Here is a 27,045-nt window from a genome sequence, read left to right on the forward strand (position 1 = left end):
GTCTGCTGACTTCCCTCTCAAACAGCAGCATCTTCACAAGAGAACTTTCTTAGCAACATTACCCACATGCCCACTTGATTTTGAGAACAGCTCTTGGGCTTTCACTGCTAAGCAGAAGCTTTTGCTGCCAAACTGTAGCTCTGTTTACACCTGTAGAGGTAGAGAGCTCAACTTCCCCAGCTGTTTGGAAAGCAAATGACTAAATAATGACCTAGGATTGGCCCCTGACTGGTCCCCACCCTCTGTGTTTGTTGATTCACCTTGGGGATCTCTGGTGACTTGTTAAACTTTATCTTTCATTTCTCCACCAGTCATATTTCATTTGTTTGCTATCTTCCCAGAATTTTTATAAAATTTTGATTCACTGATGATGCACATTTCTTGTTTCCCAGAGTATCATGGTGTCATTCACTTAAATTTATCATTTATCTTCAAAGAGAATTTTAGAGAAAGAAAACACAGATTTGAGTTTAGTCGACCATTTTGAACGAGAAGATTAAGTTTACTTTTAATTTTTTTTTGGAAAAATAGTTTGAATAAATTAATAATTAGATCTAGGAGAACTCACTGTTCTAAACACTATTAAGAATTTCACAACCTATGTGTCCATCGATGGATAAACAGATAAAGAAGTTATGGTATACACATACAATGAAATATTATTCAGCCATTTGCAGAAACATGGATGGACCTTAAGGAAATTATGCTAAATGAAATAAGTTAGAGACAAATACTGTATGATCTCATTCAGTATGTGGAATTTAAAAAGAAAAACAGCCTCATAGAAAAAAGATCACAATTGTGGTTACCAGAACCTGGAAGGGTGGGGTGGGGGAATTGGATGAAGGTGGTCAAAAGGTACAGGCTTTTAGTTTTAAGATAAATAAGTACTAGAGATGTAATGTAGAACGGGATGAATGTAGTTAACACTGCTATGCAGTATATTTGAAAATTGTTAAGAGAGTAAATCCTAAGAGTTATCGTCACAAGAAAAAAATTTTTTTTTCTTTTTTTTTAATACGTATATGAGATGATGAATGTTAACTAATTGTGGTCATCATTTCATAATATATGTAAGTCAAATGATTATGCTGTCTACATTAAATTTATACAGTGCTGTATATCAGTTATACCTCAATAAAACTGAAAAGAAATTTCAAAAATATTTCTATTAATTTACATTTTTATTCATTCTTATTTGAGAAGATCCTCCAAGAATCAATTTATAAAACAACTATCTGACCATATCAAAATTAATGAAATTGTCTTTATAAAGATTCTATTTTCCAGTTCTGATACCATTTTAAGGAATTTTAACTTGTTAATTATAAAATATCAATAATCAATGATAGGGAGATGAGTCAAACTGATGTTTAGTGAACATACCATTTTGTTGCTAAAATGTAATAAATGATATTTAGGCCATTTTCAGTTATTTAAACAAAACCTTATTTATTATGCCAATCCTCAGCCAATCTTCTTGATGATTCTTTCCATCACAGTATAATTTTCAATTATCACATTTTCTTAAAGTCAAATGAAATTATAGTAATTAATGGAGATTAACTAAATTATATACCTTTTTGAACTCTCCTAACAACTAGAAGATTACTGACAAATGATTCAGTGAAGATTTGAAAACTATCATATCCAAAGGAACTGGTTATTTTAAGAGATACATAATGGTAAAAAAGGAGAAACAGAATCAAATACATGGGGTCTTTCTTCTCAAAATGGCTACAGATATTATTGATGGACACCAAACATTAATCCTCACTGAAATCTAGCATTAGAAATTAGTCTATGGGTTGTACATACATTTCACACAGAAATTCTATTAAATCTGTCTGAGGAGATAACCCATGGGATCAGCAAAAAATGGTTCTGTGGTAGGAAATGACTTTTAACTAAAGGTTAAGTGAAATCGTACTGATGTTATTTTAAACTGATTGCTCAAGACAGTCATTTCTTTGGAATGGTCCTTAGTTCAATTTGCTCTCTACTTCTGTTTTTGTTTTCGTTTTTAATCTTCAGTACCCCTTCATTTCCCTGAAGGTCATATTTTCATCTCCATCTGCTCTGTCAGTCTCCTAAACCAGATCCTCTGTGCAGGATCTATCAGTGGTTGTCTTATCCTTCACAGAGGTCTGTGTGCATGAGAAACCTCCTTATTCTTTTACCCCTCTCTCCCATGATTATCTTTTGTTCCATCACCAGTCAGTATGAGAGGCAAGTATAAATTTGGTTAGATGTTTCTATCATGGATCTTAGCATTGTTGACTAAAATTCTAAATGGTGGATGACAAAACTGTGGTGATAATTTAAACGACTCAAGACTAAAATATCCTAAAGGTAATTATTATTTCTATTACTGATCTGTCCAAAATATCTTGCAAGTTATACATATCATAATAGTCTATATCTTTTATCTTGAAGAGAAATATTTTTGTCTCAAAACAGTATAAAAGTAGTGCATAAGGGAGCCTGCGTGGCTCCCTTGGTTAAGCATCCGACTCAATTTTGGCTCAGCTCATGATCTCAGGGTGGTGAGATGGAGCCCCACATTGGGTTCCATGCTGGGGGTGGAGCCTGCTTAGATTCCCCCCCTCCCTCCACTTGTGTGCATGCTCTCACTCTCTAAAAAGGAAGGAAGGGAGAGAGGGAGGGAGGGAGGGAGGGGGAAAGGAAGGGAGGAAGGGAGGGAGGGAGGGAAGAGTGGCATATAAATACAACTATTTATATGTTTTCTAGCCACTCTATACAAATATCCATTTTAAATTAAGCATACACCTGATAATGCCTTTGCGTTGAAGTTATAATTAAAGTACACTTTGAAACTTTAGCCATGAATATATTGATACTCAACTTTTTTCGTTATTAGTACTAATAACAGCTCTCACAACTCTTACATTCCTAAAAGCCAAACTTGCTTCCTAAATTATGATTATAGTGTATTCTAGAAAATCGTTTCATTAGTTAAGTAAGTACTTTAGGTAAAATGGGTGTCTCTAACACACATACAAGTGTGTTTACATACAGAGGTTTAAAATTACGTAGTAGGTAAATTTTAACAAGGTGAGGTGAAATTGATTGAAAGGAAGGTTTTAATTTTCATTTTTTTCAAATGGAATTCAAAAACTAAGGCACATTTTATATAAAAAATATCTAGCTCTACTTCACACTTTTTCATGAGAAGTTGCCTATTAATGCTGAATGGATTTCTCTATAATTTGATCTCAGAGAGTTCACACAGCCCAACTCTTTAGGATGCCTAAGAACCAGAAAAATGAAAGATTACTCAAAGATATCAGAAAACTCAAAAATAAAATTTTATTTAATATTAAAGACCTCATCAGGGCAACACTTTAAAAGAATTTTGAGAGTCATAGCCACGAGTTCAACAGCCAGTATTTGTGTATTTCTGTTAAGTAAAGCATTACATGGGGTTCTGGAGAAAGACACAGAGAAGCCAGGAAGAATCCTTCATTTGAAGAGATCAGAATTTAAAATGGAAGATAGAATGTCATAGTATTATTCATCAAAGAAGGGGCAGAGGCAAATTCTGTGGGGTTAAGAATCTTTGATATAATACAAGCTTGTTTTAAACTGTTCTACAAGATAGCTTCCATTTCTTTAACTCTTATAACCGCACAGTGAAAGTTGTGGGTTGTTTTCAAATCCTATATGTAATCAGAACAGCTTTTTGCTTCCCACCTCAAGGTCAACCTCAAAATAGAATCACGTCAGAAAGAACTCAGATCTGAGGAAAATGATTTTTAAAATAAATTAATGTCCATCATCTTTTAAGAAGGCAATGGAGGCACGGCACTTTACACAAACACTGTAAATCTTCTTGAAACTAAGTCCTTGTCTGGTGCTTTCCCCAGGGTCTCAGACATCAAACAATTGTTCATATTTTTCTTCTTTTTAAAAAATATTGTGTGCTTTTTCTAATAAACCTTTCCATTTTGGAATAATTTTAGCTTTCAGCAATATTGAAATGGGAACGTAGAGTTCCCCACTATTCCTCATGAAGTTTTCCCTAATGTTAACATCTTACATTGCCATGGTACATCCGTGAAAACTAAGTCAACACTGATACATTACTTTTAACTAAACTCAAGACTTAATTTAGATTTCACAGTTTTTTTATTTTATTATGTTATATTAATCACCATACATTACATCATTAGTTTTTGATGTAGTGTTCCATGATTCATTGTTTGTGTATAGATTTCACAGTTTTTATATTAATGTTCTTTTTCCTTGTCCCATGATTGATTTCAGAATACCATCTTGCATGCAATCATCCTGCCTCCTTTAGTTTTTTCTGATCTGTGGCATTTTTTCCATCTTTCTTTGTTTTTAATGTTTTTAACAGTTTGGAGGATTATTGGTCAGGTATTTTGTAGAATGTCCTTTGATGTCATCTTCTCTGATATTTTTCTCATGTTTAGTCTGAAGTTATGCGTTTCAGAGAATAACGCATGGGTGAATTTCCTTCCTTAGCATATCATATTAAGGTGTACTTGTTATCATATGACATAACAGGGTGATGTTAACATGATCATTTGGGTAAGGCCATGTTTGCTAGATTTCTCCTCTATAAATTACTATGCTTTCTGTTTCCATACTCCATTCTTTGGATGAGTTACTAAATCCGTCACATATTCAAGGAGTGTGTGTGTGTGTGGTGTGATGTTGGTGGAGGAGGTTGGGTAAATATGCTCTTAGAGAGGAGTATCTACATGTATATTTGGGATTCTTTTGCAAGTAACGATTGCCTCTTCTCCCCCATTTATTTATTTTATTTCATTATTTGTTTATGCCAGTATGTATTCATATATATCTGTTTTATACCTTGGGTTCCAATTTTGTATCATTGTACTGGGTTGAAAAGTACCTCTGAAGGTTCCTGTCCTCCCAATTCTGTGAATATAATCTTTTTTGGCAGTAGGGTCTTTGCATATTTAATCAAGTTAATATGAGGTCATGCTGAACTAGGGTAGATCATAAATCCAGTATCAGTCATGTCCTTACAAGAAGAGGGAAATTTGGCATACTCACAGGAGTGAACACCATGGCAGAGGTAGAGATTAGAATGATGTGGCCTTACAAACCATAATGCCAAGGATTGCTTGCAACCACTCCCTTAGAGCCTTCTGAGAGAACACTGCTTTGCTAACACCTGGTTTTCAGATTTCTAGACTCCAGAACTGGCAGAAAATAAACTTCTGTTGTTTTAAGCCATCCAGTTTTGCGGTAATTTCTTATGGCAACCTACAAAGCCAATAAAATTATGCTGTTTACTTTGTTGCTCAAATTTTTCCAAGTTTGACCATTGAGAGATCATTCAGATTGGCACTTACATCCCTTTGACATGTCCCATCCTATGCTGGATTTTTATACTCACTTTTCTCTCCTCTTTTTTGTCAAGCTTCTCTGACTTCTTCTTGTATATCATATTTTCTCTCTTCCAGATACCACCTTCTCCTTTGTAGGTAGCAGAAGACTGAACTTTCCCTCTAGTCTTCCTAGTATCCTCTCTACCTGTCACCCGGGGACCTCTTAACTGACTAGTTAAGTCAACTTCCTATCCAGAAGAACATGAAAGGGGGGCAGTAAGAAGATGCTATATGTGATGTGTCTTTTAGTAGCTTTTTTCCGTATCTGTCACATAATCGGTAGGCCCCATATTTAATTGGTTATCTTTCTGACTACTAAATATTTAATATATACTGACTTAGTTTTTTAGTGCTCAATCACAAATCCAGACTTCTCACTCTTTCCAAAATATCATAAATAAATATTAAAAACAAGTACAAGATTTGGTGGCATGCAGATTTTAAAATTTTTATACATCTTAAAAAATTATTATGCATCCTAAAATCAAACAACAAAAACATGTAGCAAAATTTTCTATGGGACACCACATAGAGTTAGCAAGGAGAAATCAAGCAAAGTAAAATGTACTCTTCCTACTTGACCATTATCTCGTTCAAGAATTCCAACCAGTGATTTTTTTATGAAATTTTATTAGTGCAATTATCCTGTAGCAAAATGGATAGACAAAATATTTACTTCTTTTTGTATTGCTGTCCAATTAACACAACAGATAGATTTCATTCAGTCTGTAGGAAATTAGCAAATTAAGCACCAGGGGAATCATCTACAAACTAGATAATTACATAAATTGATTAAAAAATCCTCCATCTGAGATTCTTCTTGATAAATGGAAAAGTAAACAATTCAAATCTCACCATCCTGATATAGGAAGGAAATGTAATGATAGCAGTTTTACTCATATTTCATGTACATGTTATCCCTATTGTATGACTTGGTAAGAGGATCAGCATAGCAAAGATAAAGGACTAAAAATCAGGGGACAATATCATGGGAACAAAATTGCGAATTTGAGTAAAGAAAAGGTTTACTTTTTCTTTTTCTCTTTTTTAAAGATTTTATTTATTCATTTGAGACAGAGAGATACAGAGAGACAACATGAGCAGGGGAGAGGCAGAGGGGGAGAGAGAGAGAGAGAGAGCATGAGCAGGGGAGAGGCAGAGGGAGAGGGAGAAGCAGGCTCCCCGCTGAGCCAGGAGCCAGATGTGGGACTCAATTTCTCAGCTTCACTCCACGTCTGGGGTTATGGGACCCTGGGATTATGACCTGAGCCGAAGGCAGATGCTTAACCATCTGAGTCACCCAGGTGCCCCGAGAAAAGGTTTAATTTTTCATGATTCGGGGCAAGCCCCATATTTAGCCATTATCCCTATTTTTTTTTTTTTTTTGCTCCAATGAGCTCACTGTGCTTTATTCTAACCCATGCTGAGGCTTGTCTAATGCATAACTATACTATCAGAAGCTCAGAGGGTCCAATTTCTATTTAATTTCTTATATATGAATGGCTAAACTTAGAAGTAAAAATCAAATATTCAATAAAAACTCATGAAAACTGATTAAAGTCTTCAGAATTTTTAGTTTCTTGCTATTCTGAATTGGTTATCTACCCTGAATCTCAAAGAAATGTACTTATTTTGAGACTTTACATGTGGTGATAATAGCATTGGCTCAAATCTTTGTTCATAATATTATGATAAATATCTGTAAAGAATGATTTTATGGATCATTGCATACAAATATGTACAAAGTGTGACATTCACTTAACCTGGAAGTATAGGGAATCTTCCTAGAATATTATGTAAATCTAGTATATTGGTAGTATGTGTTATGTCTACCCAGTGTGCCCACTGGCAGCCATGCACACAGAGAAAAAGGGTTGAAAAATCATATTTGGGGGTGCCTGGGTGGCTCAGTTGGTTAAGCGACTGCCTTTGGCTCAGGTCATGATCCTGGAGTCCCGGGATCGAGTCCCACATCGGGCTCCCGGCTCAGCAGGGAGTCTGCTTCTCCCTCTGACCCTCCCCCCTCTCATGCTTTCTCTCTCTCATTCTCTCTCTCAAATAAATAAATAAAATCTTTTAAAAAAATCATATTTGAAGGTACTTTAAAATCAGGAAATGAAGAAACATGCAACAGAGCAGTTGCCAGAATGCACTACAAGAAAATGCCTTATAAATGGTATATAAATGTCTGGAAAGTTTAGATTGTGATCCAGTAATCTAAGTAAAAGATATGCACAGAAATAATAATGAAAATAACTCCATAGTGCTTAAAAGTTGTCATTCATTCTATTATAGCTGATTACCTGATGTCATATATAATCTGAGCCCATATGATACCAAATATTCAAAGTACTCTAAGACAAGCCAGAGCGTATATAATATTTTCCTGAAATGATGAATTCTATATGAGGAGGGATGAATCATAAGGTATAGTATATTTGAGATCTATGATATATTTTATTATTGTTCTCAATTATCCCCTCTTTCCCCTCAATAAGTATAATTCAGCCCTACTATTACCATGACTTTCTGTAGGTAGACAGTGTCCTACTTCATTGTCAGGATTAACCATGTGACTTGTTTTTTGCAAATGAGTGTGACATATACCCTGTCAGCTGAAGCTTTAAATGTGCTTGCACATGGTTTGGTTGGGTTCGTCTGTCCTCTGCCAAAAAAAACAGCATATCCCAGGTAGAGGCTGCCTTCAGCCTAGGTTCATAGAATGAGAAGACGTGGAGTGAAGCTGAGCTAACCTGCAAACCTGCAGGCAAAAAATTAATGTCTGTTTTAAGTGACTAAGATTTCAGAGTTACTTGTTAAAGCACCATAAGTTGAATAATATAACACAAGAGATAATTTTACATTCAGTGTTCAATTTCTAATCATCCAGGACCCTCCACCAACTTACTGTCCCTCTGAGTAAATATAAATTAATGAAGGTGGCTGCTCAAAAGCTTAAGATGGTCATTCCTCCTGACTCTCACCCCTGGATTTTCCTGTTAGACTCCACTGCCTGGGGTTACTTTGGCTTTTAAACCATTTAAGATTTTACAACTCCATTGGACCATTCTCCTTAAGATGTTTTGAGATGTGAGGTTTCTAGGCTGAAATGCTTTGTTTTTGGACTTTTTATTTGAGTCTTTATTTATAGACTGTTTTGAAGGAGTAACATCATAACTGACATTGAAATGTGTCAAACCTCTATTCCTGCCAGGTATAAAACCAGAATTCTACCTGGACCTGTGTTTTTCTCTTATTAAAAGTACAGAAGGGCCACTTAGACTGTAGAGGAGAAGAACATCTACCAAATCCAAGTTTGAGGAGGATTCCAAAGGCAGTATACATCAAACTAAGGAAATCTATGTGCAAAAGGAAGTTCAGTAAAGGTTTTATCAGAGGGAATGACATAATTATTTCTGGTTTTTAGATGGATAACTCTGGTCACAAAATGGAACAAAAAGTGGTGTAGCAAGAAAATTGTGGCAGGAAAATAGGAAGCTTTTCCAAAATCTGTAGTGCAGGCAAGTCGAGGTTTCTGAAGGCATGGAGTACAATAGTAGTGAAGATAGAAAGACAAACATACATTTGGGATGTTTCAATGTAATCTCGCCAACCAGAATAAATTCAATGTGGTGGTGGTAGTATTTTTGCTTTAATTAAATATATTACACATTTGACAATGTAACCAATGAAAAGTGATTCAAGAGATACTCTATATGTGAGATGATGTTATTAATTAACCACGTAATTGTGTGAAGTGAGCAGAGAGCGGAAAGACTAAATAACTCCAACCTTTTAGGAAGAGAAAATACAAAAAAAAGGAAAAGAAAGAGTGGCTGAAAAGCGACTAAGGCTGCTAAATAACACAAATTATATGATTGGAAGCAGTTCTCTATGAGATACTATTGTAAAAATCTGTTGAAATGACAGATTAGGTCTCCTTCACTCATAAAGGAATTTACTTAATTTGGCTTATTTATTACTAGCACTGCAAAAAATAAGTTCATCCCTATAAATTTCAGTGTGGCAGTTTGACTAAATAAAACTGTTATTACCAACATTTTATTACTGAATAGTTAAACATTAACAAGTTAGTCCAGTAACTCAGGCAATAGACGTTAGTAGCATTTGGAAAAGAATGTTCTTATTTCTCTTCCAAGGCCCAGAGGTCTAGAGAAACTGGGCTTGATGTCTTTTAGGCCAGGGTCAAATCCTTTGGGTTCAACATTGTGATATGAATACTAGTAAAGATTAAGACCTTAAGGATGAGAAGATAGTGAGTCAGAATGAAGAGATTCCAAACTAATAATCACAGTCAGCAAAATCTAACATCCCAATTTTCTGCTTAAGGGAGATGATGACTCATTCATTATAAGAGCAACTCTGAATACAGTTTTCACACATTTCCGTAGTCTAACCCATTTTGCCCCTCCCTAAGTGAGCGCTGAACACAAAATGTGGAGTTAAAACTTTCTTAAGGAAGGAAAGAAGAAAGGAAGGGAGGGAGGGAGGGAGAGAGGAGAGAGGAGAAAAACCTTCCACTTATACCTTACATTGTAAATATACCAGTCCCAGTGTTAAATAATCATAATCTGAAGGTGGCCTTTTGATCACTTTCTTAGTTGAAATTTTCTTTCCTTTTTTTCAAAACCAAAATGAAAACCTCAAGTTCAACTAGGTAGAAAATAAGAGAACTATATTTTATGCCAAATGAGGAAGAGATTCAAAATTGTATTCTAGGCACTGTTTCCAAATAATTCTTTTTTGATAATTCTGATGCATGCCCTGAAAAAAAGAGGTAACATTTATCACAGAAAGAGCTATCTTGACTTTTTGAAACCTCTGGTGTTCTTGGGGGCTTCTCACAGCAGCAGCCTACATTGGTGTAGGACAAAGTCATTTTCTAGTACAACTGACTGGAAGGGGGACAGTTTTGTAAAACTGAGGTGGGGAATGCAAAAGTAATATTCTAGCGTTAGATAATCTGCATTCTTATGTAAAGGTAAAATAATTACAATGGATGCATATTAAGAAATAAATAGCTTTTTATAAATAAATACATTGTTCTTGCAAGATACAAATACAACAAAATCTCCCTTTTCTTATATCTCTCTAACATATCCATGAAATTGTCTAAAAAAGAAAAATAATCCTTAACTATTATTTAAAAGAATGACAGAAATCAAATTTCCAAAACTTACAAGAATTTCTAGATTCTCTCACCTAATGGGATAGAACCCAAGAACAATGTCTTCTGTCATTCAGATCCCTAGGCAGTCTTTCTGGAAAGGCATGCTGCCAGGGGTCAGGCGTTGCAAACAAGGGAGGTATGAACTGCAACAATTACAGTTACAGCTTGGATTTCTGGAACCTGGCTTAGTAGGATCAATCTCCTGGGTGCAGTATAGGGAATATAATATTGAGGATGGCCTCAACATTTCAACCCCTAGTATGACCAATTATGTCAGGCCTGAATGAAGAAAAAAAGTAGATGCAAGAATTGGCTTGTGTGTGTACATTCAACAATATAGTATTGTGCACTTCAAAGTTTGTTAAGAGGGTACATCTCATTGTAAGTGTTCTTACCTAGAAAACAACATAAATGGACACAAGGAAACTTTTGGAAGTGATGGTTATGTTTATTACCTTGATTGTGGTTATACTATCACAGGTGTGTGCATATGTCTGAACTCATCAGTTGTTTACATTAAAAATGTGCAGTTTTTGGCATTTCAAATATACTCCAATAAACCTGAAAAAAAATTTGGCCTAAGCCCTAAATCCGATTCTGAGGGTCTAAGAAAAAAGGCAGGAATGAAATGCTCATCTCCAGTTGACACACTCCTAATTTTTAAACATAGAAGACATACTCTGCTACTAAGAAGAGCCAACTTTTACTGAGTGGAGTATGGGACGGGGAATAAAACTTCCCTCCAAGATAGTGTGCTCTTCAATCCCAAGTCCATGTGATACATCATGCCAGTAACTCTTCAATGAGTATAAAGCCCATACACAAGAACAAAAGTCTTAGCATTAAAGAAAGAAATTTCTTTTGTCCCCCCGGCTAAGTAATTTCTTGAGTTTATAGCTGGATCTTAGAATTTTTCTTCTAGCAATGGCACCAGTAGGACTTCACCCAGTATGAAATAGAGCCATAAACTGAGTACTTAGCACCATACCGCAAATCTGGTTGCTCTTAGACATGGTCTCTAAGGTTTAGCCAAATAATCATCAGGGAAGATGAAGAACAATAATAATAACTGACTTAATCAAGTTTTAAAGAACTAAGTAAAAGAAAAAAAGGCAAGGGAAAAAATATCTGTGCCATCCCTGATACAGAACACCACAAAAGTAAATTTTGAAAATAGCTGCTTTTCTTTTGTAAGGAATAAAAGACAGCAGAGTAGCTGGGAAACAAAACCTGAATTGATCAAGCCTTATTGAAGAACAATTCAAGTCATTGTTGAGAATAAGTAAGTAGTGAAAATTAAATCATCTGGACATCAGTTCATAAAACAGGAAACAGAATTAAGAAACATATGAAATGAGGAAGATATCAGAAATAACAAGATAAAATGACAGACGTAGAAGACAGTGGAAGAATATCACCATTTTTTAAATGTCTAATGAAATTATATCTGGGTGATGATTACCAATGCCAATTAATATCACAAATTGAGATACCTGGAAATTTTAAACATTATGAAGGAAGTGTACAATATGGAGAATTTTTGCCAAAAACTCAAACTTGAATCTCATTGGGCCTAATGATCTAATCCCAATGTGCAGGATACAGGGGAACATATAAAAATGCAGTAAGAAATATCTGATTGTGGGAAATTCTGTGAAAGATGTAGTCCAATGTTTTTGACAGATCCATTGGAAAGAAAAGAGAAAATAGATTAAGGAGTAAATTAGAAAAGACTTGAGAGGCTTAACCAAATCTAAATCTAAACTGAATCTACAGTTGGTGTCAAGTCAGTGCCCAAATATAAGAGAAGGCTAACCTCAGAATGCTGAAAGCAAGACAGTAATACATAAATGTCATGCAAAACTAAATTGTCATTAATTTATGGCTGGAGTTAAGGAGTAAGGGAGTTGGGGGGATGGGAAGCTTCTTTCTCCTCTGTAGGTCGGGGTTCTATCCACCTAACACTCCTGGCCTTTCCATCGCCCAGATTACGCAAAAGCAGGAGCAGCTGAGGCAAAGATTTAACTGTGGGAGAGGAGAGGAGAGTCACAGTGAGCAAGCTCCTCGAGTCTTTATAGCAATGGGTTAAAAACAATATCGCTGCTTTTAAATTGACGAACAAATGTGTTTCATGGACTAGTGAAATTCTAATTTAAATTGTGAGCTCCATCCCTAGGCAGACAGTTCTAGATCAGCTAACTCAAATCCACTTTACATTCAGTATTAGGAAGGAGAAAGTGAGGAGAGTAATCTAAAATTAATGTAGCCTTTTGCATAAGGCTCAAGAATTACCTTCCACCACATGATTACACATTTGTTCCGAATTGGTTAATTACATATGAGAAGGAAAACTTCCTTCACAAGTGTATTTATTAGGCCTAGGCAATTCCATAAGAGGCAGTGGAAATAGTCTCAGTGCCAGAGATCTGCAAATGCTTGCTTAGAAAGAGGCTGTGGTCTTTGTGGATGGAAAGTCACTCAGTTAAGTTCTGCAGTACAGAAAATATGGGACCAGAGGGAAACGGGAATTCAGACGCTCTCCATATACTGTGTAGGAAAGAAAAGAACTTTGTAAAAGACCTCACAATGGGGATGCTACCAAGTCATATTCTGCCATACAAACATATGGAAGAATGTAATGATGGCTCAAATGGAACTCTGAGAGGAGGAATTATGAATAAGTGGATTACAAACCCTCCCATATGCTGAATGCAAAACGCCAGAATTAACCTTTTGTTGGGAGACTTCTCCCAACTGGGTTTCTTCACTTTAATTTCTCTGAACTTTATCTTATAAGGGCAGTGTAATTTAGTGCACGCTTTTTGTCTTATTCCAGAACCTCTGGGTGAGCAATTATGCCTAATTCAGAGGTTCGGCATTATGAAGTGTACCAGAATACAGATATAAACCAATTCTTTGTTGAATAGTTGCTATTGAGATGTTATTTTGGCTGCCATCTCTATCTGTTTCTCGGTTGGTTTATGAATACGGCAGGGAATATGCAGATGCTAATTGTTCATGTCCTCAAATATTAATGTATGTGAAGGCAAAAGAAAGATTTTCTCATGTAAAGTATACTTTCAGATAATTGACTACACCAACATTAACTGTTCCTACAGGACCATTAAGAGTATTGTCCAGATATCTTTCAACAAAGGTACTTTTAAAAGAGAATACTGCTGTAGAAAATAACCAGTACTTACTAGTGAAACCAATAAAAAAATCAAAGGTAAGATATAATAAAAAGAATAAGGGAATGCTTAGTTTATAATAAAGCTTTATTCATTAAACAAATATTTATTGATAACATGCCATGCTAAGCTGAGGAAATACAATGTTGAACAGACATAGGGGTACCTGCTCCCACAGAGTTTAAATTTTTGCTAAACAGAAGTACTAAAACAAAACAAAAATTAGATAAAAATGCCAAGAGAGAATACCATAGTCTTCTGCATATCTGAATGGGAAAACAGAAACACTGTCAAACTACTTGGGAAAAAAAAAAGGGTAATGTGTTGAAGGAATAGGGGGAGGAACTGCTCTTTTTCTACTGAAGTTACATGCTATTTAAGCTCTGCAATTTTCTGGAGAGGAGTTTTTTTTCTCTTTTCTCTCTCCGGACTGTCCCTAATTCAGTATGCATACGGTAGACAATGAATGCCCCAGCTTTGGTCCTGAGCTCCAGCATCCAACACAGATTAAATACTCTCTTTGAATCACAATTCCCGGTTGACACATAGGGAAATCTGTTTACCCAAAGTTAGGGGTCCAGTCCACCCTGCAACAAATCAGCAGGGACTGGGGGTTGGGTAGGGGGACAGTAGAATCCTGTGATACTGGCATGGAAGTTAGTCCCCTTGGCAGACTTTGCTACACTTGCCTATGCAGAATCTATTTTTTACATCTTTATTTTTATAATAGAATCCTGATTTTGCATGGGACAACAACATGTCCAGATAAAATACAACATTCCTTAGCCTCTCTTGTGGTTAAACATAGCCATTCTAAAGGGAAAGACTTAGAAGGCACATACCTTTTGTCTTTGGCTTTACTATTCTTCTTTCCCAAAACTCAGATAGATGCTGGTGGTGTCTAGCCATTTTATGATCTTGGAATGATAAGCCCAATGGCAAAAGATCATTCTAAACTCAGCTGAATAGAAAGCCTAAAGGAGACCACATCATTAATGTCATGGAAAAGCTGACATAAGAGCCCTGGACTTCTCCCCTTCAGAATATGGTGATGTGACAAAAATAAACTTTTGGTTTATTTAAGCCACTGTGAATTGAGTTTTCAGCCACATATAGCCAAGTGACTCAAGTAGTGCCCCTTCGTGATCAGTTTGCGATATCTGGCTGTAACAGAGAAGTGGATCTTGACTGATTAAGCAATCCAAAGAAGACTTACTTTTAACAAATGGTAGGGATAGCAACAGTAATAAGAATATAGAAAGAAAAGAACCAATGTCATATTTACAGATAAAATCAGTGAAAAACTAAAAGAGCAGGGAAAGAGGTTGTACAAAAGCACAATATTCTTTATGCTCCATAAAAGTTTAGACCTGTATATGTAGTGTGCAGAAGGATAGTTGTATAATGCCTTATGATAGTCAACGTAATATAAACATCAAAGGCTGTGGTAGAAAAGGAAGTATCAGTTAAACTTAACTAATAAAATTATGCAGAAGATGACAAAGAGCAAACCTTATATGAAGCTGAATGGAAATAAAGTACAAACAAAATTAAAAATATCAGATTGAATAGAAAAAAATGCTAACTATGTGTAAGAAATGGACCCAGAGCAAAAAGAATCCACATAGCTAGAATAATGACAAATATTTATGAATAAATTTTGTATAAATCGGTCATATGAGTGTTAGTATTATCAAACAAATTACAAATTAATGCAAAAAACACAAGTTTATTATTTACATTTGAAAAAATTATAAAGGCCAAACATTAATAAATACCCATGCACCAAACAATATAGCACCCAAAAGAATGAAGCAAAAATATTTAGAAATACAGTATTTGTAAAAAAAAATAAACAGTAGCAAGTTTTATTCTCATAGACTGTGGCAAATTCACTATGCAAAATCAATAGAACCTCTAGAGAAAATTAAAAATCTAGGATGAAGAAAGATTATGTTGTGTGGTTCAGGTCTCATTTTGAATCCTGGACCCAGGTCAAATGCTATGTAGTTCTGAAGCCTCAAAAATTTCTATTTTTGAAATTAAGGAAGAATAAGGAATAGGAGAAAGGAAAATAAGAGGAAGAGGAGCAGAAACCTCAAGAAGGGCTGGTGGGGAGGCTGAGAGGGAGGAGAAGGAGGAAGAGGAAGAGAAGAACTGAATCCAGGTCCTGTGTTATGACCCTTATGTATATCATTTCATCATATCCTCTTATGTACACATCCCTATTTAACAGAAGAATGAACACACTTTCAGAGGTAACTAATTTGTCAAAGATCTTACAGAGTGTTTGTATTTGTTTGGTTTTGAATGTCATCATGGTTTTTTATGATACGTAAAATTTATTTTTGGGAGGCTACACTAGTTTGAAAAAATCAAGACAGGTAATTTCATACTTTGAGGAAAACAAAATACTAAGGTGTGAGGGTGATAAGCTTCTTGACTAGAGAGACAAAGTGGTAAATTATCATTTGCTTAAAACTTGATAGATATTAACAATTAGTTTGCATTTTAATAGCCATTCACTTAAATGTGAGCGTTTTGAGAGAAACTATTTCTAGGATTATTTGCTTTTGTTTTCCAACCTCATAAGCATGAAATACAGAGAGGGAAATAGGTTTAAGTAAATAAAAAGTTGTTCAGTTTATACAAAAATTGTATAATCCAGGTTAAAATATATCTGACATAGGAATCTTTTCACTTTCATAAAAGTAACTATTTGAAATCTTTTGAAGCATTATTCTCTTCAAACATTTTGAAACAAAAAATTTGCCTTTTGATAGGAACTATGTGTTTCATTATAAAGATGGAACATGATGTTCTGGCTTACATATTCTCTGCAGAAGGAGGTCCTTTTTTGTACTGAATTTTTAGCATATAGTAAAGATCCAGATTGTAAAAAATTAATTTCAGGCATGACAGACTGGAAGTATATATTGAACAGATCTGGGAACAGAAATGATGCAAATGCCTTTCTTCCAGCTTCTGAAAATTATGTAATGGACCAGAATTTCAGGATAGACTTCTGTTTGAGTGAAGCATGGACTCTTAATCAAAGGAGAGTACCAAAATGACTTTTGGAAAACAAAAGTATAAGGCAGTTTCCCACAAATGGTAGTTCCATTGCCATTGTCTCTGGAAATATCACTGTAGCTAAACATTAGGATATTCACATATATTTTAATTATTAGTGATGGTAGCAGAACTATGATTGAAAAAATTTTCCTGAATGAGCAAGAGTAGTAAAGGAAATTGACTCATGAAAGGAAGAAGACCAGTGATGCATTAAGAGCTAGAAATAAAAATCAGTGAAATTGTTTTAACTCTTCACTATGTTGCTATTATGTTTTAAAGTATTATACACTTGTTGGGTCACAGTCATGATGGTAACATGTACATTGCCTATACAGTGATTTATATATTATTTAGTGTTTCTACCTCAAAACAAATGAGAATGCAGATAAATAGGCTGATAAAAAGTACTTGAAAGATTTGTGCCTTCCTATCATTAAACCATTTAAAATATGACAGTTGCATAGAGTGCAATGAATAGTGCTAGAAGCTTGGTAGTATGAAGGTTTTACCATTACGTCATTGATGAATGACAGGCCTATACTCAGAAAAACTAATGAAAAATTAGTAATTCTAATATGTGAAGTGATGAGCTCATTTATGTCTGTATACATATTACTAGAATTAGGAAGATAGTGCATAGCTACTATTAATAGAGCAGATAAATGGGCTTTTAGAAAGGTACTGTTAAACCATTCAGCTTACAAGTTGTCTACAAATTTCGTTCAATTCAAAGCAACTCAACAAATGTTTATCAAGATCCTGTTCTATGCCAGTTTTTCTCACAAAGTGTTTCTAGGAAAGGAAGGAATACCTCTCCCCCAACTAAAAAAAAAAAAAAGACATGACAAATCCATCATTCAGGAAGTATAAACAAAAGGCTGTGGGAATTTACAGGGATCTAAAATGTGTGAAGTATCAGGAAAGACTTCCTGGGAGGGCGGCATTTGAGATGGTTCTATTAAAAAGGTCAAGAATTCAACATGGAGAGTTATGGCAGGGGGGCAGGGGCATAACTCAAGGATGAAAGCCAGTATAAGTCTACTCCCATAAAACTACTTATACTAAAACTCAATAAAGTCATTAGCTCACTTTGATTCAATAAGTAGAAGGCAAATGATCTGTAAGAGAGAGGAGGTGATATTAAGTTATACACTCAGGAGACTGACCCTAAGTAGCCAGAGCTCATGAATGAGCAGCTTGTACAAAATGGATTTTCGTTTCCACCTCTATCTCTAATCCATTTCCATCATCTATTTTTTTCTATCAATTCCTATTTTCAACTATTATATATGTATAAAATAGCTCCTACCTAATTTTGTCTATGGTAGAATAGTTACAAATGTGTGTGTGTGTGTGTGTGTGTTTTATAGAAGTCTGCTGTTCTCAAAATACCACCCCCAGATGTCATGCCAGAGCATTTATAATGCTTCAAAGCTCTCTGTGAAATGCTTTCATAGAAATTTTTCAGAGTGACCCTGCCTAAACTCATGTCTTTAAGATAATATATAGATGAAATTCTATACTACAAAGATTCCCAATTTAAATATAAATTCACATCTCTCTTACCTGAAAGCAATCACCCCAAAGGATAAGATTTGTGTTATGGAAAAACCAATTTAAAAGAAGAAACATAAATAAGCAGAAATGTGAAATATTAGTTTAAATAAGAGAGAGGGAGGGGCAAGGGCAGGCGAGTGTGTGTAATTGGTTTATTCTAGGATCCACTTAAACCAAAATATTTTCATATTTTTAATCACAGAAACATTTTTTTAAATTTAAAATTATGGATGATGGCTTAAATTCCTGCTTCTTCCTCATCTTCCCTAAACTTTCCTGAATAAATAATATATCTTCCTCACTAATTAGGTTTTAATTTCTCTAGTGTATTTTAAATAGTTCTAAGCTGACATCTTTATTTCATTGTAAACAGTAATTTCTTTTTTTAAAAAAATACCCTCTTTCCAGTCTTAGAATTTTATTTCACATGGAATAGTAAATTGTCATATACTACTTGGTGGTGGTAGAAGTTCATACCTGTTCTTGAATGACTTTCTCCTTCTCTACTTACAGTATACTCATATTTTTAAATGGAACTCCTTCATATTCCCATCTCCTAATGCTTGCTTATACAGCACCTCCTCCAAGAAGTCTCCCGGAAGAAAACAAAATAATAACAACTATAGCTCTCTTTTGCTTTCATGTGGCAAACACTGAGCTAAAGTCTTTGCATCTCTTATTTCTTTTAATGCTTTAAAAAAATCCTCTGTGGGCAATATTGTCATTCCCATTCATAGATGAAAAAATTGAGGCTCAACACTGTTCATGAAACATTCAAGTATGTCAGATTCTGAAGAGTATGATCTTCGTGTGTTTCTTTTTATCTCATCCTTTTACTTGTGTGTACATGCATATATATGTGCACACAAACACGTACATATCATTGTATAAACGTGTGTATATATGTGCAGATATGTATGTCTATATATAAATACATATATGTGTGTGAATCTTTGCATTTCCTTTGTTAATACAGTATCTGGCACATAGTAGTTCCTCAATAAATTATTAGTTGAATAACTAAACACCACTAAATTTGTGTGGAGAACTGTGCTGGGCACAGATACAAATGCCTTAGAGCCTTATAATATTTTCATTCACCAGTGTCCTTATGGTTGCTGTTCACTAGGAATAATAATTTCTATTCATTCATTATCCCCCTCTATATTTTTAAGTTTGTTTTAAGGAAATTTGCCTATTACTAAGAATAATATGTTGGGAAAGTGTCACATTTGATTTTGAGTAGCTAAAATGATTACTGATTAATAATTTTATCACAATTCACCTTTTATATTAGGGGAAGTAAGAAAGAAATATCTTTAGGGATCTTCTTTTTCAGTTGATACTAATTAGATTTCTTTAAACCAAGTTTAAAGCTCACACTGTTCTGGCTTGATAGTGCCAAGTGATAATCCAATGTGACATACATTTCCTATAGCAATAACATTTTGGCAGATAGACTCCCCAATGAGAAACAACCATTTCTATGCTTAGATGAATTTTGTGATAAAACGCAAATGCAAAAAAAAAAAAAGTAACAGAATTAAAAAAGAAATACTCCATAGTATAATGAATCTCCTTTCCACGTTTACTAAAAGTGCCTAAATCCACGGAGGATAAAAACATTGAGTATATAATAGCCAACACATCGTAGATACCTCACTGTCCATGGAAGGTTGATAAAATAACTGGTTATTATTTACACTGAAATTCATTCCTAGAAATCTTGTAACCTTTCCCTTCATTATGCAATGCTGTCTCTTGGACCTGGGAATCTAGAAATGTGGAAATTATAACACTTTGACATACCATGTAAATGAGGTATCGCTGTAACATGCTATTTAAATAAAGTTTGGAACAAACATTCAGTAGGGAAGTTTGGAAAACTTATAACGAGATTACCTCCTAACTTTTTTTTATAAGAGTATTCTTGTATTCCCCTCCCCCCCCAGCCATCTTTTAATTCCAACGAGAACGTACAGTGTGCCAATTTAGCTCTCTAGCAGCAAAGCCACACATTGTCTTATTGTGGCAATTAGTCAGGAGCTGAGCTTGTCGTTTGAGCCTCTCCTTCTTTTCTTCATGTAGATAATATTTGATTTGGAGGATCTTTGTCTTTCTGATGGAAATACCTGAATTGGATATTATCAGTCTTCAACAACAAGGAATTCCCCATCATCAGTTCTGAAATTGAGGTTAGCATAGGATGGGTAGTGAAAGTTTCCACGTTCGTCTACGTGCTTTATTTTCCATGTTGTTTTCATGATTAATTGCAAGACCTGGGCAACTGGATTGTCTGGAAAGCTTTAGGATAAATCCAATTTAAAGGTTTCTTTTAAAAATGTAAGCTTATTTTTTAAAAGATTATGGCTGTCGCAGCACAAACTGGCCACAGTTAGGGATGTGGCCTGGAAAAAAAGAGAACAAAATGAAACTATCTCATATTTAGAAATGAAGCCAGTATCTTTAGAACTGTATTGTTCTTAGGGTAATGTATTTGCTAAGGAGTTAGAGACAAAAACTCTTTAAAAATAAGTAAGATGTAGCTTAGGAGTGTAATTAAAAATTCCAACTCCCTTATTTTATAATTTCTGCCAGAAAGGCCAGATCTCACCCAAGATATATATTTAATAAAATATATGTTCATCTTGGTACAATTCAGCAGCCGTCAGAAGGTGTCATAGAGACCTTCTCTGGCATCCGTCTGAGTGTCCATTTGGCGGCACCCTAAACTCCGTATTTTCCTCACTTTCTAAACTTTTTGAATTTCAGTCACATCTCCCCACCCCTTCTCTTCAGGTTTTCCCTTTTGCTTCTTTTTCCAAATTTCTTACTATAAATGAGTGTTGAATGTGAAATCTCTTTCTGTAAAAACTAAATTATGTAAATCTAATGGAATAAATAAAGTTCCACCAGGCTAAAGACCAGAGAGAGCAAAGAACTATCCGCAGAAGAATTTGGCAAGGGAGACCCAGACAGTCCCTCCCTCAAGAAAAGCCAATGCATCTCCTCAGAAACTATTTCAGTACCATGTGTTCCCTAAATAGCCTTCTGAAGAATTTCCCAAGGAGATTTCTTCCCAGGGCACTTGGGAAAGGTTCCTTCTATTAGGGTGGGCTTTTGGGAAGGAGTGGATGAAAGAGACCATTAGGTCAGGTTACTAAAGATAGCCTGCCATACACTTTAATCCTGAAAGAAAGAAAAAAAAAAAAAACACAACAAGAACCTTTGTAATGAAACTGTAGAGAGCTTTCTGAATAACAGTAAGAAGTTTCCAAATTCAAGTCTGGCTATCCCATTGCCAGTGCATATTTACATCAGATTATATAAAGTTATAAATAGTCTACCTTCTAATGTTTTCATTCCTGAAACTATTTCCCACAATAGTGCCCTATCTCTTATGAAACTTGTAAGCTTTCTTATTACATGACTAGAGGAGTACAAAGCAAATTATTATCATTTTCATAGCTCTTAGGTATATGCAGTGTAGAAAGCCATTTGTCAGTTTCACTTGCCCAAGTGTTTTAAATTGATGAGTCGTTTTTAGAGGAAAGCAATAGCATCTAAGTTTCGTCTCATTTGTGCTCCTTTGCCGGTTCCCAGCAGAGCTGGCTGACAGAAAGCTCAAGGGCACAGATTTCAAATCAGAGTGAATAGGTTAAATGGTTGCACTTTCTTAACAGAGAGTTCACCGAAGGCACATTTTAATTTCTTCTATTTATCATTTACTTCCAATTATGGACTTTATTTGTGCCTGGTTGTTTACTTTATTGAAATGTATTTAAATTTCACATTTTAAAAAATGAAATATTTCTGTGTGATATTATCAGCTAAGCCCAATTTCTAGCCATTCATCCTTTAATTTTTATTTTGTTTTTATTGGCTCTATGGTCAAAGAGGTAACATTAGATGCAGCAGCTTTGTATTGTTTTGTGTGCCTATGTTCAAAAATTTAAAATACTTGATATTAGGTAATTGCTATCTTCAAATGTAGAAATATATCCCTTGTATTTTGTCTGCTGACTTCTGAACATATATAAACATAGCTCCTTCACCTTGAACACACTTTCCAATGAAAGATTTTAAGATAACTTATTCTTTTTGTCCAACAAATGGTCATATTTTTATATGTTTTCTGGGGGCCAGGGGAAATTGTGTCTTTCTCCACAAATGTCTACAACAATGTTTTGGCTCATCTTGCTTCTCTTTTCTGGTAGTTTACATCTAAGGAAAATTCAAGGGAAGGTGATTCCTAGATTTTTACCCATTGATTAGATGTTATCCGTTTAGAGGAAGTACTGACAGAATTTTGTCTGATATTTTAAAATAAAGTTTTTATTCTTAAATCCTTTTTATAATCTCTTGCCTGAATATACTAGGAAGCCATTTTATTATACCTTACATCTAATTGATTACATTCATTTTTATGTTTCATGAAAATATCACAGCCTTTAAACATTGTTGAATGATTTCTATCCTATCCATTAAGATCAGGGAAGTCTACCATTGAAAGTCATATGTTTTACTCCTTTCCTTATAATAGCTCAGAAAAAGTGTGTTCTCCTAATATTACTTAAAATTTGATGAATATTGGAACATCTCTGGAATTTGTTTTTCTTTTGATAAGTTTTAATTACGCCACTATCATTTCAGCGTCCACTATAAGCTAATGTTGTAAAAGAGAATTAACCAAGATATAAGACCTAAAGAGATCTTAAATTTTGCAAATTCCATGTTAAGATAATCAAATAATACAGATTTTAATAGCTGCTATCAGCCTCTATTTATGGCAATTTATTCTAAGATCAGAAATCATGAATCAGAAAGTGTTAATAATTACTACCTTCAGGATTCGCCATTAAACTAAATATATGAAAGAAAACCATGTAACTTTACTACTAATTCCATACAATTCTATACTATCAAATAAATGTAATCTGTTAAAAATCAATTTAGAAACAAATAAAATTAAAATGACTAACTGGGAGAATGTGTACAGCAAATATGAGAAACAGAGTTAAATCCTATGACACAAAGTACTCATTGATTAATATGAAAAATACTAGCACGCTGGAAAAGCAAATAGATGATTCATACTAATTGTGTGTGCACGTGTGTTGTGTGTGAACACATTAAAGTACAAAAGCATAAACAAAAACATGCAGAAATACTCCCTAGGGAGAGAGAAAGGGGAAAAGGAGAATAGAAGATGTTTCAAACTTAGCTATCATGATCTGTTTCAAAAATAAATAAATCAGTAACTGGAGCTAGTATCGTAAAGTTGTTAACATTTGTCAAACTTTGCTGGAGGGTTCAGGAGAGCTTATTTTCTGTACCTTCCTTATGTTCCTTATCTTTAAAATAATTTGTAATATGAAAATAATCATCACAGAATTCACAAAAGAAATTACTAAAAAGGCAAATAATTAGTAAAATCATTGAGTTTTTTCAACATTATAAATAATCAAAAAATGCAATTAAAGGAATGATAAAAATAGGCAAAAAGTTATCAGAGATTTTAAAATGTAGGATATTCAATGTTAACATGGGTAGGATGACAAAGTCACATTCATACAATGCTGTGGGAGTGTAAATTGGTGTAACCTTTCTGAAAATCCATTTGGCAGTAGGTATAAAGAGCATGAAAATGTTCAGCTCATTTTGATCCAGTAATACCATTTCTGGGAATCTAGCCTAAAGACAAAAGACAAATGTGAAAATATATATAGGCACAAATATGTTGATCATTTCTTCATTTATCTATTTAATGAATATTTATAGAGCTCCTACTATGTGTCTCACTGAGTCTATAATAGGCATCAAGACAAACAAGGTCTCCATTGAGTTTTTCCATTGAAACATTTTTCTAATAACAAGAAATTGAATACAACTTAACTGTCCAACAACAGGGGAGACATTTTATATAGATAGATACAGATGTAGATGTGGATATATATATACGTACATACATCAGTGGGAAAATTATAATCTTTGATAGCAAACAATCACATGTATTGAGCAGTTACCATGTGCTAGGACCTATTTTAATCATGATTACATGTATCATCTCATTTAATCCTCACAGCACTCCCATGATGTAGTGTATATATTTCCTATTCTTGCTATAACAAATTACCATAACTTGTAATGGTTTAAAACAACACAAGTTTCTTTTCTTACAGTTCTGGAGGTCAGAAGTCCACAATGGGTCTCACTGGGCTAAACTCAAGGTATTGGCAGGGCTGTGTCCTTCTGGAGGCTTTAGAGATAATTTGTTTTCTTCCCTTTTCTGGATTCTTTCTAGCCGTGGTTCGTGGCACTCTCTACATCTTCAAAGCTGGAAAGGTCTGGAAAGGTCAGGCTGTGTCCTTTTCACATGACCACAACTCCTGTCTCTCTCCTGCCTCTTCTACTTGTAAAAATGCTTGTGGTTACATTGGGTCTACCTGGATAATTCAGGATAAACTACCCACACTAGCTAACTAGCAAACTTAGTTCCATTTTCAGTCTTAATGCCCCTTTTCCATAAACCTAATATAGCCACGGGTTCTGGGGATTAGGACATGGACATTGTTGGAAGGCTATACCATAGATAGGTTCTATTTTTTTAATCTTCCTTTTGGATAAAATAAACAGAGTAAAGAGAGGTTCATTATTTTGTTCATTATTTTGTTCAAGGTCATACACTTATTAGTGAGAAATCTGGTATTCAAACCTGGCTAAGCAAACCAAAACCTGGCCCTTAAGCACTATGTTGTACTTCATAATCACTATGTTGCCAATGTTAAATCCTCTATAATAAAATGAAGTGTTCAGAGTAAAGATCTGTTGTTAATAGCATTTACCTCTCAGTCCTGATCATATGGATAATTTTTATTCTGCTTCTTTATATGTTTTTGTAATTTTCACAGTTTCTTCAATGACTATAGTTATGTACTCTTCTCTTATCAACTTGATTAAGTGGGGAGCTATGCTTTCCAGAAGCCATTTCCCTGGGTGGTTCTATGTTCTAACTGACCAAAAGTAGTATGTGTGTTCTGGAAGTGGAAGCAAAGCACAGGCATTATACCCTAATGGTCATTATTAGCCACAGGCAATGAGAGATAGAGAGCTGCAAGTGGTTTCCCATTTTTTCCTTTCTCTTCCCATCTCTGTGTCTAGTTCTCCTTCCTGACTGACAATCTGGCGAAAATCAGCCCTAGGCTCACCACCAGATGTTTTACAGTGAACTCACAGAGAAAACAGAAAGAAGCAATAACCTTGCATAGATTTCTACACCTGCCTCCTTTTGTGACCCCAGTTCTGCAGCTTGATGTGCATAGCTTCTAGATTTCCATGTACGAACCAACTCATTCACCTCTGACAGGGATGGTTAGGTAATTTTCTCTGAAATTATGATTCCTTTATTTTTTTTTTATTTTTACATTTCTAGCTTCTCTCACAATTGTGGAAGTCCTAATTTCTATAATACATTTCTTTTTCCCAATACATAACACATAGTGCTTCTGCATCTCTGATTGAATACTGACTGATACAGTTATTGGAATCAGAACTGGGTTGATTTTCATTTAAAAAAAAATGAAGACAGAGACATTCACTTTGAGACTGGTAGTGGAAAAAGGCTGCAAGGACACACGGGGTCAGTGAAGACTTAAAGGATAACATAGAAATTATTATTGGAAGCTGGAGGAAAGGGAGCTCAAGTTATGTATTGGCAGAAATATTAGCCTTACCTGTGATAACATGGAAAACAGAAAGGTTACCTTAGGAACTCATTGATCTGGCTAAGGAGAAGGTTGCAAATGCTAACTGGCTTCTTCTAACTACATATGGCAAAATATGAGAAAAGAGATAAAATTTTGGAGGAAGTGTTTACTTTTTAGCAGATTTTAGAGGGACTATAGAGTTAGGTGAGGGAAAGTTGACCATCTAGAATAAGGATCACAAAGTAAGAAATGGCCTTAGGGTAATGATCAACCCAGCAACCTACTAATAAAATACCAACTCAGTTTAAAGATGGAGTCAGGAATGCAACTTGAACCCTTTATTGAGACTGGAGATTGATCTAATGATATTCCTCACAGACCCTCTCCACTAGACAAAGATGACAACAAGGACAACAAAGCTGTAAGCTCGCCTATTAGACCCTTTTTCCTGGAGGGTTTTTATGGATTTTTAAGGGTGCTGTGCCACAGCACCCTGACTCTCAGCCCAAGACAGAGAGCCACCTATTTCAAAGACATTTGTGATGTGCTTTTGTCTAATAAACATCAGTAATATTCCTGAGAAAACAACAATGGTTTTAGGACAATTATAATTGTGGAGACACTGACACCTATATTAAATGAAAAAGGGTCAGTTCAAAAGAAAAATATCATAGCGTCCCAAACTTTCTACAGGCAGAAAGCAGGGTGAAAAAGTTAAAAAGCTGCCAACATGGGCCATTTCCTATGGAAAAGGAAAGATGCTTAAAGAGTGTGAAGCCAATAAGCTGGAGAGTAGAGTTTAAAACCATAGAAAACAGCTCAAAGAAAGCAGGACTGGGCTCTAATTAAGGAACTGGCATTGATGTCCTGGCTAGATTTCAGAACTGTTATGGACTGGTTACTACTTTCTCCTCTTTCCC

The 27,045-nt window shown here is 34.9% G+C and overlaps 1 long non-coding RNA gene across 1 annotated transcript in view; it reads right to left on the bottom strand.

Annotated features, from left to right (window-relative positions):
- LOC145722481 (uncharacterized) overlaps positions 1-14,707 on the bottom strand; it is a 30,867-nt gene extending 16,160 nt beyond the window's left edge. Inside the window, exon 1 of the long non-coding RNA XR_014146784.1 lies at positions 14,630-14,707. This is a non-coding gene — a long non-coding RNA (uncharacterized LOC145722481). The remainder of the gene's footprint in view (positions 1-14,629) is intronic.
- Positions 14,708-27,045: the final 12,338 nt, after the last annotated feature.

The sequence above is a fragment of the Leptonychotes weddellii genome, chromosome 7 (genome assembly GCF_054177405.1).
Source record: "Leptonychotes weddellii isolate Sample4059 chromosome 7, ASM5417740v2, whole genome shotgun sequence".
Lineage (NCBI taxonomy): Eukaryota > Metazoa > Chordata > Mammalia > Carnivora > Phocidae > Leptonychotes > Leptonychotes weddellii.